We start from the raw sequence: 19551 nt of genomic DNA, 5'->3' as shown, positions 1-19551 counted from the left end.
AGGCCTTGTATATTTACATACAGATGTATGTAAAACAGAATAGGCTTATTTTTCTTAACTGAAATATCAAGCTTCTAAGTTTTGCCATGGCCTGGTGAAATACAGAGACACTCGAATGTGTTTTTATTAAAAAATCACCTTAACTGATTTTATTCTGAGTGCTTGTAAAAGTTAAAAGAAAGTTATATTTTAACGATAGTACGAGCACGTTAAGAGATCATGTATGAATTAATTATTTAATTACCAGAAGACACCACGACTAAATGTATTTCTTAGAAGACAAAGCATTATTCAAACTGACGCTTAATTAATAATGGCACCAATATCACGGATCATTATGACCTACGACAAGGACGACACAGTGTATGCCTTTGCAATTGACTATATATACTTTCTTACAAGATTATCTGAAGAAAGTAAACTTTACATGTTGTATTGAAAACCTACCAATCACAATAAAACACCCGAAGTTTCCTCCAAATAACAATAAAAAGAATATACTTTTATGCCGTTTCATTTGCGTAGGTCTGCGTTAGTTCTCTGAGTGGTTATCTAGTTATGTATTTTGACATTGTTTACTATAACATAATCATCAGTGTCATACAAAGAAAGTACCAAGAGCATGCCTGATACTCTTTATAAACACGCATGGTAGTATTTGGTAATAGATTGTGGCTGGTGTGCTCGGAAGCAATGTGGGTAGTATTTGGTAATAGATTGTGACTGGTGTGCTCGGAAGCAATGTGGGTAATATTTGGTAATAGATTGTGACTGGTGTGCTCGAAAGCAATGTGGGTAGTATTTGGTAATAGATTGTGACTGGTGTGCTCGAAAGCAATGTGAGTAGTATTTGGTAATAGATTGTGACTGGTGTGCTCGAAAGCAATGTGGGTAGTATTTGGTAATAGATTGTGACTGGCGTGCTCGAAAGCAATGTGGGTAGTATTTGGTAATAGATTGTGACTGGTGTGCTCGGAAGCAATGTGGGTAATATTTGGTAATAGATTGTGACTGGTGTACTCAGAAGCAATGGTTTCAAAACGACACGGTAGTGTTTGGTGCCCCATGATGTTGTTTTTTTTTTATTTCTGTTATTGTTGCGATACAAATTGAACCCAAGGATTCGATTAGTTCAAATTGCACAATCGAGACAGTAACATTGTTAAAAGTACGCCAATCTTTGTAACAAAAATATTTGCAATGCACATAAGCCTTTCAACACTAAACCAAGGTAGCTATTTTATAACGACCCAAAACACAAAACGAATGCATGATTATTACATTTTGGAACCGAATATTTTGCTTTAAGATACCGGTACTTGTTAAGGTAGGGATGGCTAAATAGGATACTCGTGGAATACATTAACACTTTGGTTCAAAAGTATCGTCAGATCGTCAGATCGGCCAAAATAATTCCCTTGATTTGTTAATGCTTGTGCTTATCAAATTCAGTAAAGATGAAACATATTTTTTAAAAAATAATAATTTGAGCCTCACGGTAGTAACAACATGTTATGATCTTGCATTTTACCTGTGTTTGGTTTTATTAGAAGTGACTTTAGCATGTAGAAAAGACCAGTAGATTACATGTCACTGCTAAATAATGGATGTGAAGGTCGCGGCCATAACGCACTTATAAGCCACAAGGCAGATTGGTCCGTGAATCTGACAAATATTGTTAAGGCGCGTGCCTTCCGAATCCCTCTCTCTCACTCTCTCTCTCTCTCTCTCACACAAACATACTGTTGCTCATTAACATAAAATGAATGTTAAATTAACTTGCCATTATCCGATTATTCTTCATCTTTTTCAATAATTTTGTTTTCAATTAATTTATTCTTGTATACCGTCTTAATGGGGTCTTGTGTACGTTAATAGTAGTGTCTAGCTGCAGGACTGGGCGTGATGAAATTATCCTTCAAATATTTTTTTAATATTTTTACTCATAACGATGCCCTGCTTTTAATAATTTTGGTATCGTGTATTACTTTCAATTTTACTAAATGATCTCTCTCTCTTCTCTCTCTCTCTCTCTCTCTCTCTCTCTCTCTCTCTCTCTCTCTCATTTTGGATTCCATATATGTTAGCCCAGGCTTAACAGCAGGTGCACTACTTCGTCGTTGTCTTAGTATTAACTTTAGCTAGCTTGTTATAAAGCTATAAATCAATGCCTTACCAAGTGGTACGTATGATTATAAGAACATTGGCAATAAAAATAACATTTATATTTGCTGTACTGCCCGCACGCGTAATGTTAACACGAAGCTTCGTTATACGTAGGAGATTTTCTAATGAGTCACAGTGACATTATATGCAGACAAGATCATCACCTTTTCCCTTACTGAGACAACAGGCGACGTTAAATTAGCATAACATGCATATTTTTACAGGGACTAAAATCATTGAAATTCTATTCATTAAAGAAATAATGGAAGTTTTGTAATGCAAGTCAGTCCCCTTTATTTCCCTCTCTCTCTATATATCTCTCTGTGTTTTGAGAGGGTTCATAATCTAATGAAAGCGGCTATCGTCCTTCTCCGTAGAGGAATCCTTTAATTAACTGGTCACCAGTAGTGAGTAGAGCAGAGTGTCCTAAAAGCACCTACGAGCCTAATTGTTTTCCACATATATGTTATAATATAATGATATATGAATATACACACACTGGACAAAAGAAGTGTCACCCCCTAACTCAGAGTAATAAAAGTAGGCAGATCTTGGGTAAATATAATGCCTGGTCTACTTATAATGTGACTACGCTGTACCATGGGATTGTATTGTTGGTCTTGTAAATGTACAGCAAATGTTATTCCTGTCTTCCTCCAATATGGCAAGATACAGGCAATTATCTAACGGTTATAGGTGCAAGTTATTAACCTGAAGAGGCGGAATATAAGCAATGTCAGTATATCGATACAATTGAATTGTTTAGTCAGAACCGTGCAGGGGGTCTGGTCTCGGTATAGAAACACTGGATCAAGAGACAAATTGCCTCTGATGGGTCGTCCAAGAAAAACTACTGGCCGTGAAGACCGACGACTGATTTTGATGTCCAGGTTGTCAAAGTTCGACACTGCTTGACAGTTGACAACACAGTGGAAAAATTTCACAAATAAGAATGTGTCTGTGAAAATTGCTAGGCGTCGGTTACATGCTCATAGAGAGTACAGCAGGGTAGCAAGACTGAAACCTCTTATATCGTTACAAAACAGGCAACGTAGAGTGAACTAGGGTCAACAGGATCTGGAACTGGACAGCCCATGACAATTGGTCCTATATATTTTTTTCTGATGAGTGTCGCTTTGGTCTGACCTCTGATGACAGACGGGTACGATGCTGGCGAACTGCTGGTAAAGCATTTGAACCACATGTACTGAATTTTCGAACCCGGAGCAGCATATTCATCATGGTGTGGGGCTGCATCAGCATCCATGGCGTGGGCGAATTGATTGTGGTTGATGAAAACATGAATCACTAGAAATATATCGATGTTTTGGAGTCAGGCTTGCTACCATCTATTACTAACATGTTTGGTGACACGAATTATCCATTTGTTCACCAGGATGACAATGCTCCTTGTCACAGGCCCAGAGCAGTTGATGATTGGTTTGACCAACAGGGCATTCGCAGGGTGATGTGGCCTGCCCAGAGTCCGGAAGCAAAAATAATAGAAAATGTGTGGAATGATATGTCAAAACTTTTGACAAATGCCCGTGTAACCAGCAGAGAAACTCTGTTATATTCAGTGTTTCATGCTTGGGCCAGCATAAGCCCTGAACGCAACAGACAATTATATGAATCCTTGCCTCGTAGACTGGCACCTATTATTAGGTCAAGTGGCTATGCCACTAAGTACTAATTTTGGACTTGAAACTGCATATTTTGGTAGAATGTATATTTTGTTCTCATTTTGTGATTTTTTGTGAATTTTGATGTTAATAAAATGATACCAGGAGCATATCATTCCACAGTCATTTATCTCCCCCATAGTATTGGCTCAGTAGGGGTGACACTTCTTTTGTCCAGTGTGTGTATGTCCAGTATATGGCTACGGAGAAAGTGTCCCTTTTGTTTGAAGAACACATAAGGCATCGTATTTCAAAAGGCTATTTTCTTGCTGAAAATAATGAGCGTTTTTACGTCCATGTGTGTGTGTGTGTGTGTGTGCGTGAGAGAGAGAGAGAGAGAGAGAGAGAGAGAGAGAGAGAGTTAGATTTTGGAGGCGTTCAATGCAGCTACAGTTTTACTACCCTCTTCCATCCTATTCACGTACCACCTGGAAGCTAACAAGCACAATGTCATATAATTGACGCCAACCCAGTTACGTCTGTTATCGTCCATAGTACCTCCAATAAACAAAGTATTACCATCTTACTCCAATCACATTTTATCTATTGTCGTGCCCTGACTTAAGTGACTTGCCAACTTTGTGACAAAAAGACAGACAAGAGATATCTTTTCGTTATTTTCATTGGGTATTGTATTCTTCTCTGACAGCATTTTAGTTGAAGTAAGGCGTCGTTTAAGCACATTTTCTTTCCCTATCAAAATTTCTTTAAAATTCGTAGAACTGAATGTCATAAATAATCGTTATACTTTTTACTCGCTATATACCGGTTGTTGTGAAAATCAAGTTGGAGAAACCAGATTATACATGTACTAGGAAAAATAAGATACAGTAAAAAATTTAACAAAATCAAAATGTCAACATTAAACTCACGTTGGTTTATAAGGCCTTGGTACGTATCCTGTGTATCTGTTCCTTCTGCTGTAGTCATACCCCACCCCTGCATAGCTGTTGTAGCCGTAGCTGCGATATCCGCTGTTGGTGCCATAGTCGTCTGGTTTATAACCATGTCCAAATCTGTCTGGTTGATAGCCATACATGTAGGTCCTTAATGAAAATAAAACAGACGGTTTTTAATTTTCATACAGAAATACTTTTCAATTCCTAATTTTCAAATTATTTCTGCTGCTTTTGATCTTGCTTAAAGAGGTCTTATAAAAACAGGACCCTTACGTTTTCAATATAAAAAAGAATCAAAAGGATTTGTCCCAGGTTTTGTCTCAGTTCTAATATTTTGATTTTGTTGTATAAGCCTCAGGGTCATTACGACTGGGCACGTATATTTTTGGGAAGATAAGCAGAAGAGAGCAGAGTGGAGAACAACTAGTAGGTGAGCCAAACTCCAAAAGTCTTCAAAAGAGGGTAGTAAAAGAAATTTAATGACATAAAAATTCCAAACATATCATTGAAGAGCCTAATACCTGGGGTTTATGAAACTGCTTATTAGAAAAATGAGCTCAATTGCGAAAGTGCCCCAAAATCCAAGATGGCCGCCATCCATGGTGAATGCACAGAATTAGCATCAGTTATAAAAAGTGATTAATATTATTTCTTTGCTGAAGTGTAGAATACTTTTATTGTGTATATATTGTGGAATTATATACCTCCTGGTGATCTGTAGCAATAATTTGTCAACTGGATTCAAAATGGCCGCTTCATCCAAGATGGAGGACAATATTTCACTAATTTTTGCAATTAAGTCATGTTTTCTTAAATCTAGAATTTCTTATAACCATGATATAAGCAAACTGTCATCACATATAGCTTTTCTATAATATTTCACACATTTCTGTTGTCTGCATGCACAATGGAGGCTTTTTGATGAAGAGAAAAATCCAAATGAGGGTAATGGTATAAGGGATTTATGGTGGCCATATTGTGTGTTTCTATAAGCATTAAGCCTTCATTTTGTATATACATAGTAAAAATGCAGTTATTAGGGTAGAGTATCTATATTTTATGGAATTTTGCTTCTAAAAGATTGAAAGAAATTCTGACTTAAAGAAAAAAGGATTAAATTGCAATATTGGTAAAATTTTGGCTACCATCTTGGAAAGAGTGGCCATATTGGATTAATAGGCAGTCTGTAATTAACCTTTATAAAATTAAAACAAGTGTACTTTACCCAAATATTATAAAATGAAAGTATAATGTACTTTATTAAATCAGATATACCAACTTTTGATATGATACATGTTTTGCCTTTGTCTCATGTTGGTAAGGGGTGTGTGGCAGCCATATTGGATTTTTCTCTAATCATCAAACTTAAATTCTGTATTCAGATAGTAAATTGATTGAAAGTCATTTTAGATTACAGAAAACATGACTTCATTGTTAAAACTTGTGAAAATTTGGCCGCCATCTTGGATAAGGTAGCCATCTTGGATTGAGGTAGCTTTTTGAATTTGCCTTTAAAATATTGAAACTATTCCTCTTTACCCAAAAGTTGTAAAACAGAAATAGCATTCGCTTCACTAAAGTAGATATTTGAACTTTTCTATAAAAGACAGATGGTACCCTTTACTCATAATGGTAAGGCGTGTGTGGCGGCCATATAGGATTTTTTTGCAATCACAAAGCCTCTATACTATACATAGATGGTACAAATGCAGGTAATAGCAGAGGGAATCTTTATTTGATAAATGTTTGCTCATATCATGTTTGAAATAAATTCTAGATCAATGAAAAGATGATTTAATTGCAAAAAATGTTGAAATATTGGCCGCCATCTTGAATAGAGCGCCATTTTGAATCCAATTGATCAATTCCTGCTACAGATCATCAGACAGTACATATTTCCACAATGTATGGACAATAAAAAACATCTACCCTGAAACAAATTGAAAATATCAAGCATTTTTCACAATTTATGCGTTTATTGCATATTCATAAGGGATGGCGGCCATCTTGGATTTTTGGGCTCTTTCGCAATTGAGCCCATTTGTCCAATAAGCAGAGTCATAAACCTCAGATATCAGGCTATCCGACCATATATTCGAACATTTTATATCATAAAAATTCTTTCGCCATTTTTTTAGCCTTGGCTCCCCTACTAAACCCGTTTACAAACTAAGTACAATACCTGTAAAGTCAAAAGCGGCAAAATGCTTTTTGAAAGCATTATCTACGCCAAGTCATATGTTATCCAAGTTCCATAGTATTTAAAAAATCATGAGAAAAATCGAACCTTCGACCCAGACAAAGATAATTCCCAGAACAATAAAATAAAAATGCATGGTCTTCCAGATTGTTTACTAACTCTAAATGCACCATAAGATGAACTGTCTGTTGCAGCTAGAATCCACAACATGTATGGATCCTTCACTAATCTCTCTCTCTCTCTCTCTCACCTTTGACCAACACTTTCCCTTTACATGGCGGCGGCCACGGTTAGGAGAGCAGCGAATAGAACCAACTTCATCATCTTGGCCTGAAAAGAGATGTAGTCTGCGGACTTTAGGAGAAGGACTCGGATCTTGACGGACGACGTAGTCTGTCAAAACTTAACCAAGGCAGCTATTTTATAACGTGAGAGCACTGGAGCTATCTTGATGGAGGGGTGTATCGTTAAATAACGCCTAAGCCAAAGTAAAGCAAAGGACGCATTGAATCAGCTAATGCATGTAAGTCAATCCTCTCTCTCTAATCCCTCCCTCTCAATCACACACACATAAACACACACGCACACACACTCTGTCTCTCAGTGTGTGAGTTCAAGTCAATCCTCTCTCTCTCCCCTCCCTCCCTCCCTCCCTCCCTCCCTCCCTCTCTCTCTCTCACTCACTCCCAAACACACACACTCTCTCAGTGCGTGTTTTTGTGTGTTTTGCGAGAGTTCATTATCAAATAAATGCGGCTATGTTCCATTTCCACATAGGCGATGCTTTAATAAACTAGTAGAGATGAATGCTAAATCGCATACTAGCCCAATCTTTTACACATATGGGAATAAACTATCATGAATGAATTAAAGTTTGCATGTATCGAGCTTTCTTAAGTATACGGTTAAGAAGAAAATGGCCCTTTTGTTTGTTTGGTTTTATTTTTATCTTATATGCTTGAAATGAGGATTGCATAATACACTGCATTTTAAAAATTCATTCCTTTCCTGACAATATGAGCGTTTTTACGTCCCTGTGTGAAACAGAGAGAGAAAGAGAGAGAGAGAAAGAGATTTCGGAGGCGGCCGGTTTAACTGCATTTGTGCCATTTCCATCCAATTCACGTACCGCCATGAAGCTCACAATTGCATAATTGATGCCAACCCGTTTAAGCCTATCGTCTGTCATAAATTGTAGTGCTGCAATAAACAAAGTCTTTTCAGTTTACCCCAAGCACTTTTTATCTAATGAAACACTCGTAAAAATGGTTGTGCTCTGACCTGAATGACTTGCCACCTTTGTGATAAGAAGACAGACAAGATATTCTTTTACGTTATTTTCATTGGGTATGGTTTATTTAGCAGCATTCATCAAGTTCATTACCATTGGTTCGTTACTACAAGTTGCTTTTGAAAAAAAAAAGAAAAAAGGAAATATGTTTGCTAAGATGAAATAGTCTCTTTTCTGAGACCTATGGAAAATTACCACTCAACTGCTTCTCCTTGACAGTATGTTATTGGAAATCTCCTTTTCTTGTAACAATGAAGTAAGGGGGCGTTTGGGCGCATTTTGTTTCCTTCTCAAATTTCATTAGAATTCGAAGAGGGACAACAAAGGTATGCAGCGGTGACATAAGTGGGAATTTTGGAGGTCTCTTTGCATTTTAAACCATGTATGAGGATTTCAGAAATCACACCCATCTGTTGAAAAATTATATTTTGGTCAGTGATTTGGACGGCATGTTTTATCTAAGTGTCTGTGTGTATGTGTGTATATGTGTGTGTGTGTGTGTGTGTGTGGGAGAGAGAAAGAGAGAGACAGATTGAAGTATCCACACTTACCCATCAAGTTCAGGTGATCATTCTGATTCAATTTACATGTATAAAAGAATGACTACAGGCGGACGCTCAATGCACGTGTAGTCAGCGGGAGCGCTGGACCTATCTTGAAGGAGGGAAGAGTCGTTAAATAACGCCTCTGTTAAATTAAAGCATAGAATGCGTTAAAGTTTCTGCTAATTAAGAATAACTGTTTATACATTTTACACAACTGAAGATAGAAACGCTTATCCACCTAATGTTTGTGATGATGGAATTGTTATAACGCATGCAAGTCAATCCTCCCTCCCCACTCCCCCCTCTCCCTCCTTTTCTATCTCTCTCTCTCGTCCCTCCCTCTCAATCACACACACATAAACACGCACACACACACACACACACACACACACACTCTGTCTCTCAGTGTGTTTTTTTGTGTTTTTTGCGAGAGTTCATTATCAAATAAATGCTGCTACGTTCCATTTCCACATAGGCGATGTTTTAACAAACTAGTAGAGATGAATGTTAAATTGCATACTAGCCCAATCTTTTACACATATAGGAATAAACTATCATGAATGAATAAGTTTCCATGTATTGAGCTTTCTTAAGAATGCGGTTACGAAGAAAATGGCCCTTTTATTTGTTTCGTTTTATTTTTATCTTATATTCTTGAAATGAGGATTGCATAATGCACTGCTTTTTAAAAATTCATTCCTTTCCTGACAGTATGAGCGTTTTTACGTCCTGGAGGCGTCTGGTTCAACTGCATTTGTGCCATTTCCATCCAATTCACTTACCGCCATGAAGCCCACAATTACATAATTGATGCCAACCCGTTTAAGCCTATCGTCTGTCATAAATTGTAGTGCTGCAATAAACAAAGTCTTTCATTTTACCCCAAGCACTTTTTATGTAATGAAACATCGTAAAATTTGTCGTGCCCTGACTTCAATGTAAGACCACCTTTGTGATGAGAAGACAAACAAGATATTTTTTTACGTTTTTTTCATTAAGTATTGTTTATTTAGCAGCAATCATCAAGTTCATTAGCTGCTTGAAATGAATGCATTGGTTCGTTACTATCAGTTGCTTATGAAAAAAACATGTAGATGTGTTTGATAAAGTAAAATAGTCTCTTTTCTGAGACCTATTGAAAATTACTTCTCAACTGCTTCTTCTTTGGCAGCATTTTATTTAAAGTCTCCTTTTCTTGTAACAATGAAGTAAGGCGGCGTTTGGGCACATTTAGTTCCCTTCTTAAATTTCTTTAGTATTCGTAGAAGGACAACTAAGGTATGCAGCGGTGACTTAAGTGGGGCTTTTGAAGGTCTCTTTGCATTTTAAGACATGTATGAAGATTTCAGAAAGTTTACCCATCTGTTGAAAAATTACATTTTTTGTTGATGGTTTGGACGGCATGTTTTATTTAAGTGTTTGCGTGTGTGTGTGTGCTTGAGAGTGATAGAAAGAGAGACTGATTGAAGTTACCACCCTAATCCATCAGGTTCAGGTACCAGTATGCCTTAAAGCAGACAAGCACATCTTACTGGCACCTGTTATGTTTGTCCATCAACTGTAACATAAAAGTTCTTTTAAGTCACCCAAGGCAGGGAATTTTTATCTAATGAAAAGGTCGTAAAATATAGTGTCCTAACCTGCTGTAACTTTTACTCAGAATTAATAATGAGGTTAGACTTGCCACCGGTGTTACAAGGGGAAAAATTGGTGTTTCTTTTCCATTTTTCATTTCTGGCATTATTTATTTATCAGTAGAAATCGCAGTTTATAATTTGTTTTATGAATGTCATAGGTACGCTGGTTTGTTGCATAGTTTTTTGTTTAAATCGTTAAGATATGAATTCATAACCAAACGCTTTGTAAACTTTGTTATAATTCAAAAACCGAGAAAAAGGCCACTTTCAAACGAATATTTTGACTGATGTATCTTATATTTGCATCAAAGAAGTAAGGCAAGCCTGTTAACAGTAGTTTGGATATGTTTCTACCTTATGTCTTTATTTCTCTTGTAATAAGCACTGATTGTTTATAAATCATGCATAATTGTAGCAGTTTGACGATGCGTTGCCAACTGAAACGCAAAAAAAAAAAAAAAAAAAATGATAATTTATTCCGTATGCGTCTTACATCAAATTTACCATCCCGACCTTCGTCACAAATATCTAAAGGCAAAATACTGGGTTCTGAAAAGATAATTATTACAAATTCCTTGTGTGTCGGGACTGTATAAAATGGTTGCCTTGGTCCAGTTTTGACAGACTTCGACTTCAATCAAGCTCCAAGTCACACTTCAACTGTAAGCAGACGACAGCTCTTTTGCCGCCAAGATGATGAAGCTGATTCTACTCGCTGCTCTCGTGGCCGTGACAGCCGCCAATTGGTGAGTCTCTCGGAGTAAAGGGTGTGTTAGTGTGTGTGTTAGTGTGTGTGTGAGAGAGAGAGATAGGTTTACTACGGTATCATTGTTTGTTTCGTGATTTAATATTATTAACATTCAATTCATCTAACAGTGCAATTGGAATTTAAAAAGGGGTTGACCCGGACAGTCTGTTTGCTTTTAAAAGCTGTATATGTAATTGTAACTGTAGAAATTACCTAGCTTACCTTTGTTTAGAACCAAGTTACTGTTGTGGTTTATTTTGTTCAGCGCTCGAGAATCGAGACAAAGCAAGCGAAGAAATGATCATTTTATACAGAAAATGATACGATCAGCCTTTACTGCACGTCTAATAAGCAGAGTGCCACCGAAGACTGGCAGACTGACAGGCGACGCTTTCTTCTTTCATATTGATAATGTTATCCCAATGAAATTGAAAAGTTATATGTCTTTTTATTTTGTTAAAGGACACCTGATGAGTTTCAACTAGGCGGATATGGTAATGGCGACAACAACTATTATGGTAAAGGGTACGGATATGGTGACCGCAACGGATATCACCTGAACGGATACAACAGCAACGGAGGAGGTTATGGATACAAAGGTGCTGGATACGGAAAGCCTCAATACGGAGGAAAGAAGGGATCATATACCCCATGGCAATATTAGTGGTAAGATTAACTATCACATTTTACAGTTTTTTTCTCGATTGTATACTTCAGCTTAATACATGTATTTCTAATGGCTAGTTAATGCTGTAAATATGACATAACTTGCGATGGTCGTTCCATTGTCTTAACCGAACCGACCTATTCTGTATCATTTATCTGAATTGTGCTCGAGTCAAGATCCAAATGTGTTCCACCAATCTTGTAAAAAAAGCTCCAAGTTGGCAGGTGTCGACACAGCCTCCTTTTTCAGTCTTGATAGTCTCCGCCAATAAGCACAACAAAGGGTTAAGAGCATTGAACTGTATTGATCTGAAGGAAGAGACTTTAGACAATTGTCTAGTCATTAAGTCATGTATTGGTCCGTTTTTTAACAACCGTGACCCGTACCGTGTCTAAATGACATTATCAAACATTTCTTTATATATTCCAGAAACAGATGCTGCGGATAACCTTTATTCTGCAGTGTGCACAGCCGGATATGACGACATCAACCACGTGACCCATACCAAACAGATCCTTGCTCATATCATTCTAAATATCTTTTCTGCTTTTGCCCATAAATAGACCGGTGCAATTTGGAAACATATTCTGTATTACATGTATGAAATTTTTCAACGCTTATGCAATAAAATATGTGATGATGATGTCATTTTGTTTTTAGTGTTTTAACCAATATAGATTGTAAATGTCCATGGGAATTATAAGCGTTTTTTTAAGAGAATCTTTTTTTAAAAGCTCACATACACAGGGATCATATTTATAAGCCCATCACAGAAATCCACAGAAATGTGTCATCATCGTGTCTGTTGTTTCTTTTGCATATCTCGCGATTAAACATGTATCTGCAACATGGTACAGACGTGGTTTAAAGACATGTTGATGTTAATGACAAAAAAACAGGGGTTTTATAAGGTTTGACAAGCACTTTAGGCAACCACTTTCGTCAAGAGAACTGTTGTATAATATTTCTTTAAAATATGCCAACACATGCCATGTCAGCGTGGGCCCTTTCTCGTGGCAACGTTCCTCATCAGAAACTGAACCTCCCTCTTTGAAGTACACATTGTAAATGCCAGAGTTCTTGACAATAGGACTAAATAACTGTTTCGGCATCAAAGAGACCCACTAAAGACCTTGTATATTTACATATGTAAGACAGAATAGGCTTATTTTTCTTAACTAAAATTTCAAGCTTCTAAGTTTTGCCATGGCCTGGCGAAATACAGAAACACTCGAAAGTGTTTTTATTTTAAAAAATGACCTTAACTGACTTTATTCTAAATGCTTGTAAAAGTTAAAAGAAAGTTATCCCAGCAGGCAAACGACATTGATTTTGAACCTCCCTCTTTGAAGTACTTATTGTAAATGCAAGAGTTTTTGAAATAAGGACTCTATAAATAACTGTTTCCGCATCAAAGAGACCCACTGAAGGCACTGTATATTTACATATGTAAGACAGAATAGGTTTATTTTTCTTAAGTGAAATATCAAGCTTCTAATTTTTGCCATGGCCTGGTGAAATACGCAGACACTCGAATGTGTTTTTATTAAAAAATCACCTTAACTGATTTTATTCTGAGTGCTTGTAAAAGTTAAAAGAAATTTATATTTACCGATAGTACAAGCACGTTAAGATAACATGTATGAATTAATTATTTAATTACCAGAAGACACCACGACTAAATGTATTTCTAAGAAAAAAAAGCATTATTCAAACTGACGCTTAATTAATAATGGCACCAATATCAAGCACGGATCGTTATGGCCTACGTCAAGAAAGACACAGTGTATGTCTTTGCAATTGTCTATATATACTTTCTAAAAAGATTCTCCAAAAAACTCTGATTCTGAAAAAAGTAAACTTTACAAGTGGTATTGAAAACCTACCAATCACAAAAGAACACCCGAAGTTTCCTCCAAATAACAATAAAAAAGAATATACTTTTATGCCGTTTCCTTTGTGTAGGTCTGCGTTAGCTCTCTGAGTGGTTTGCAAGTTATGTATTTTGACGTTGTTTACTATAACACAATGATCAGTGTCATACAAAGAAAGTGCCAAGAGCATGCCTGATACTCTTTATAAACACGCATGGTAATATTTGGTGATAGATTGTGACTGGTGTACACGGAAGCAATGAGGGTAGTATTTGATGATACATTGTGACTGGTGTACTCGGAACCAATGTGAGTAATATTTGGTAATAGATTGTGACTGGTGTGCTAGGAAGCAATGTGGGTAATATTTGGTGATAGATTGTGACTGGTGTGCCCGGAAGCAATGTGGGTAATATTTGGTGATAGATTGTGACTGGTGTGCTAGGAAGCAATGTGGGTAATATTTGGTGATAGATTGTGACTGATGTGCTAGGAAGCAATGTGGGTAATATTTGGTGATAGATTGTGAATGGTGTGCCCGGAAGCAATGTGGGTAATATTTGGTGATAGATTGTGACTGGTGTGCTAGGAAGCAATGTGGGTAATATTTGGTGATAGATTGTGACTGGTGTACTCGGAAGCAATGTGGGTAGTATTTGGTGATAGATTGTGACTGGTGTAGTCAGAAGCAATGTGGGTAATATTTGGTGATAGATTGTGACTGGTGTACTCGGAAGCAATGTGGGTAGTATTTGGTGATAGATTGTGACTGATGTACTGAGAAGCAATGTGGGTAATATTTGGTGATAGATTGTGACTGGTGTACTCATAAGCAATGTGGGTAGTATTTGGTGATAGATTGTGACTGGTGTACTCGGAAGCAAAGGTGGTAATATTTGGTGATAGATTGTGACTGGTGTACTCGGAAGCAATGTGGGTAATATTTGGTGATTGATTGTGACTGGTGTACACGGAAGCAATGTGGGTAGTATTTGGTGATAGATTGTGACTGGTGTACACGGAAGCAATGTGGGTAGTATTTGGTGATAGATTGTGACTGGTGTACACGGAAGCAATGTGGGTAGTATTTGGTGATAGATTGTGACTGGTGTACACGGAAGCAATGTGGGTAGTATTTGGTGATAGATTGTGATTGGTGTGCTCGGAAGCAATGTTGGTAGTATTTGGTGATAGATTGTGACTGGTGTACTCATAAGCAATGTGGTTAATATTTGGTGATAGATTGTGACTGGTGTACTCGGAAGCAATGTGGGTAATATTTGGTGATAAATTGTGACTGGTGTACTCGCAAGCAATGTGGGTAGTAATTGGTGATGTGACTTTTGCGGCAGGAAGCAATGAAAAATATCAGAGAATTCTTTTCGAAATAGAACTACCATAGTTTAATTAGAGAATCACACACAGATGGACGTCCTTACAGATATTTGCAGAATTGGCCCTCTGTGTAAGGTGTCACGGTTTCAGTCTTGTCTAGAAATAGAGAAACAGGGCTAACGATCAACTGCTGATGTTTTTCTTATTATATCATTATATCATCTTATTTTATCATCGCATTTTCAAAAGACTTGCCAGTTGGAAAGATAACTAACTACTTTCGCGTCACAATGGTCACAGGTAGCCCACTGTCAGATACTACGTTAATTTCACTGACTTTATGTCGTGTATACGGGTAGTCAGTAATTATAAACCGTCTATTTTAGCTTATTAAACAAACATTGGATATCGTGAAGACTTCTGAACGTTGAACAGTCAAGTCAGAGCCTTTCACATTTTCCTTTGTGTTTGGCTCACTAAGAAAATCCATCCCTTTAATACTAACACATCTCGTGGACTTTTACATTCCATTTTCATCGTTCTACAGTTAAATAACATTTAACTAAAAGTAAAGGCCAAGTGAAAAAAAAGTGTGGCATTTAATGAAGTTACCGTTATCAGGAAAGGTTATACTTCGGAAATATGGCATTAATTCACTTGATAGGTAAGGGGTGTGGATTAAGGTTGTGAGGAACGCTGCTAGATAAACAGAACAGTTACACTGTGCGGAACCAACTCCAAATATAAATAACAAAGCTAATATGAACATAAAGACTGACGATGAGAATAGTTCTGAATAAATTTGTTTGGAAATTCTCCATAAAGTCAAACTTCCGTGACTACAGATCCACCATAAGCACGAGCCCATCTTTGAGAAAAAACTGATGGCTTGTGAAGTCCTTATATTATTTTTCAGTTGTGGCACAATCTCTATGATAAACAACGTACTTAGTTAGTCTTTTTTAAGTTATTTTCTTACCCGTAATTGTATGTGTTATCTCATACACGAGTTAAAGTCGGATTGATTTACATATATATGAGCATCAACATATTTATGTCTTTAACTTTTGTCAATCGTTTTCATTGATGTAGGAGTCAAAACAGAGACTATTTGGGACAGGTTTTATGCTTTATTTCTTAGGCAATGACAAACATTTTGAAGATAAATAGGTCCAGACTAAGTTTCGAAATTGTATCAGTCTATTCACTCGGAAAAAGTCTTCCAAGCATTTGGTAGTATATGTGAGAGCAATTGTAAAGTACAAATCACACGGCTGGTGTCGTCATATCCTTCGCTGAACGCTGCAGAGTGAAGGACAGGTGCATTTTCAGTGCCTGGAATTAAAAGAAAACTTCGTTTAGATGGTCACAAAGAAAACGACAGCTATTTTGTGTTAATTATCATTTAACACAGATTGTATTATATGATACCATAAGCAATAGTCCTCCCTGCAAAATTTGTCAAATATACATGTATTTGTATGTACACATACCAGTATGTGCAATCACCTCTTGTAGTTAGGGCCTATATCTTCAGTTATTCAAACACAAACACGTGTATAAGTATGTCTAACATAACACTTGCAGCAAACATATGTAATGCTATTAAAAAACGCAAAGAGTACTGAGAAGTTATTCATTCCTTTGTCGTCTTTCTATAGTAATGGGAACAATTATTCTGCCTTATTACGAAGATGAGTTAGAAAAGGTACAAAAACATTCAAAAATGTTATAATGTTTATACCTGAATGTCATACATAATTTTCATACTTTTTTAGTCGGAGAAACCAGATTATACATGTTCTAGGTAAAAAAGATACAGTAAATTATATAACAAAATCAAAATGTCAACATTAAACTCACGTTGGGTTATAAGGCCTTGGTACGTATCCAGTGTATCCGTTCCTTCTGTTGTAGTTATACCCTACCCCTGCATAGCTGTTGTAGCCGTAACTGCGATATCCGCTGTTGGTGCCATAGTCGTCTGGTTTATAACCATATCCATATCTGTCTGGTTGATAGCCGTAGTAAGTCCTAATTCAAATTATAAAAGACAACTTTTCAAATCCTACTTTTCAAATTACTTTGACTGCTTAAAGAGGCCTTATAAAAACAGGAACCTACAGTTTTCAATATAAAAAATAAACCCCACAGGTTTTGTCTCATTTCTAATATCTCGATTTTGTTGTATAAGCCTTAGGGCCTTTACAACTGGACATGTATTTTGGAGGGGGGGAATAGACTAGCGGAGAAGACTGGAGAACGACCTGTTTAGCTATGTACAAAACCTATTAAGTCAAAAGCGGCAAAATACTATTTGAAAGCATTATCAACGCCCATGTAGGTCCAAAAGTATCCAAGTCCCATAGTATTAAAAAAATCATAAGAAAAATCGAAATTTCCCGAAACAATATTTACATTAGTAAAAGAAAAAAAAGCATGGTCGTCCAGATTGTTTACTGAATCTAAATGCACCATAAGATGAACTGTCTGTTGCAGCTAGAATCCACAACATGTATGGATCCTTCACTAATCTCTCTCTCTCTCTCTCTTTCTCTCTCTCTCACCTTTGACCAAGACTTTCCCAATACATGGCGGCGGCCACGGTCAGGAGAGCAGCGAAAAGAACCAACTTCATCATCTTGGCTTGAAAAGAGATGTAGTCTGCGGAGTTTAGGAGAAGGACTTGAATCTTGACGGATGTCGAAGTCTGTCAAAACTAAACCAAGGCAGCTATTTTATAACGTCCCAAAATACAAAACGAATGCGTAATTATTGCATTTTGGAACCGAAAACTTTGCCTCAAGATATGTGTTAAGGTAGGAATGGCTAAATAAGATACACGTGAAATGCATTATCACTTACTTTGGTTTCAGATACCAAGTATCTTCAAAGTTGGCAAGTCACTCATTCATTCAGAAGTTTTGACATGTGAGGGCAAGACATATTTACTAGTGTTTCATTAGATAAGAAGCGCCTGGGGTACAATGGAAAGACTTTGATAGACATAATGGGCATACTCGGGGTTGGTGCCATACGTACTTGTAAGCTTCAAGGCGGTAGATAAATCGAATGGAAAAGAGTTGTACAAATAGTCCAGCACTCCCCGTGACCACACGTGCATTGAGCGTCCGCCAGTGATCATTATAATTCTGTTCATGAAAGAATGACTACTGGCGGACGACCAATGCACGTGTAGTCAGCGGGAGCTATCTTGAAGGAGGGGGTGCCGTTAAATAACGCCTAAGTCAAAGTTAAGCATAAAAAGCACTGAATCTGCTTGTTAAGAAAAAAATGTTAATACAGTTAATACAATTGAAGATAGAAACGCCTTACCTAACTAATTTTTTGTGATGATGGAATTGTTATAACGCATGCAAGCCAATCTTCTCTTTTTTCCCCCTACCATCCCTCCCTCTTTTTCTCTCTTTCTCTCTCTCTCTCTCTCTCTCTCTCACACACACACACACACACACACACACACCTAGTGCGCGAGTGCTTTTGTGTGTTTTGCGAGAGCTCATTATCAAATAAATGCGTTTATGTTCTATTTCCAAATAGGCAATGCTTTAATAATCTAGTTGAGATGACTGTATCTAAACTGCATATCAGCCCACACATATGTGAATAAACTATCGGCTATGTCCCTTTTGTTTGTTTGATTTTATTTCTTATCTTATATGCTTGGAATTGGGATTGCATAATACACTGCATTAAAAAAAAATCATCCGTGGCAATATGAGCGTTTTTCAAACGTCCCTGTGTGTGTGTGTGTGTGTGTGTGTGTGTTTGTGTGTGTGTGAGAGAGAGAGAGAGAGAAAGAGATCTCGGAGGCGCCCGGTTCAACTACATTTGTACCACTCTTTTCCATCCAATTCACGTGCCGCCTTGAAGCTTACAATTACGTATAATTGATGCCAACCCGGTTACACCTATCATCTGTCATAAATTGTAGTGCTGCAATAAACAATGTCTTTTCAGTTTACCCCAAGCACTTTTTATCTAATGAAACACTCGTAAAATTTGTTTTGCCCTGACCTGAATGACTTGCCACCTTTGTGATAAGAAGACAGACAAGATATTTTTTTCGTTATTTTCATTGGGTATTGTTTATATAGCAGCATTCATCAAGTTCATTAGCATTGGTTCGTTACTACCAGTTGCTTTTGAAAAAAAAAAAAAAAAAAGAAAAAAGGAAATATGTTTGCTAAAATGAAATAGTCTCTTTTCTGTGATCTAGACCTATGGAAAATTACCACTCAACTGCTTCTCCTTGACAGTATGTTATTGGAAATCTCCTTTTCTTGTAACAATAAAGTAAGGCGGCGTTTGGGCACATTTTGTTTCCTTCTCAAATTTCTTTAGAATTCGTAGAGGGACAACTAAGGTATGTAGCGGTGACATAAGTGGGAATTTTGGAGGTCTCTTTGCATTTTAAGACATTTATGAGAATTTCAGAAAGCCTACCCACCTGTTGAAAAATTATATTTCTTGTCAATGTTTTGGA

At 37.0% G+C, this 19551-nt stretch overlaps 2 long non-coding RNA genes across 2 annotated transcripts; one reads left to right on the top strand and one right to left on the bottom strand.

Moving 5' to 3' along the window:
* Window positions 1–11007: 11007 nt before the first annotated feature.
* LOC106179748 (uncharacterized) lies at window positions 11008–12483 on the top strand. The gene is made up of 3 exons (XR_015334608.1): window positions 11008–11166; window positions 11631–11834; window positions 12265–12483. It is a non-coding gene; the product is annotated as an uncharacterized LOC106179748 (long non-coding RNA).
* A 3677-nt stretch (window positions 12484–16160) lies between these two features.
* On the bottom strand, window positions 16161–17771 carry LOC147761442 (uncharacterized). Its single transcript, XR_015334777.1, has 3 exons — window positions 17612–17771; window positions 16908–17078; window positions 16161–16379 (listed from the first exon to the last, which is right to left on the bottom strand). It is a non-coding gene; the product is annotated as an uncharacterized LOC147761442 (long non-coding RNA).
* Between the last annotated feature and the right edge of the window lie 1780 nt (window positions 17772–19551).

Source organism: Lingula anatina, chromosome 5, assembly GCF_051362555.1.
Source record: "Lingula anatina isolate TDL-2025a chromosome 5, LinAna3.0, whole genome shotgun sequence".
NCBI lineage: Eukaryota > Metazoa > Brachiopoda > Lingulata > Lingulida > Lingulidae > Lingula > Lingula anatina.
The sequence above is the reverse complement of the archived record's forward strand: the minus strand, read 5'-3'. Positions and strand labels throughout refer to the sequence as shown.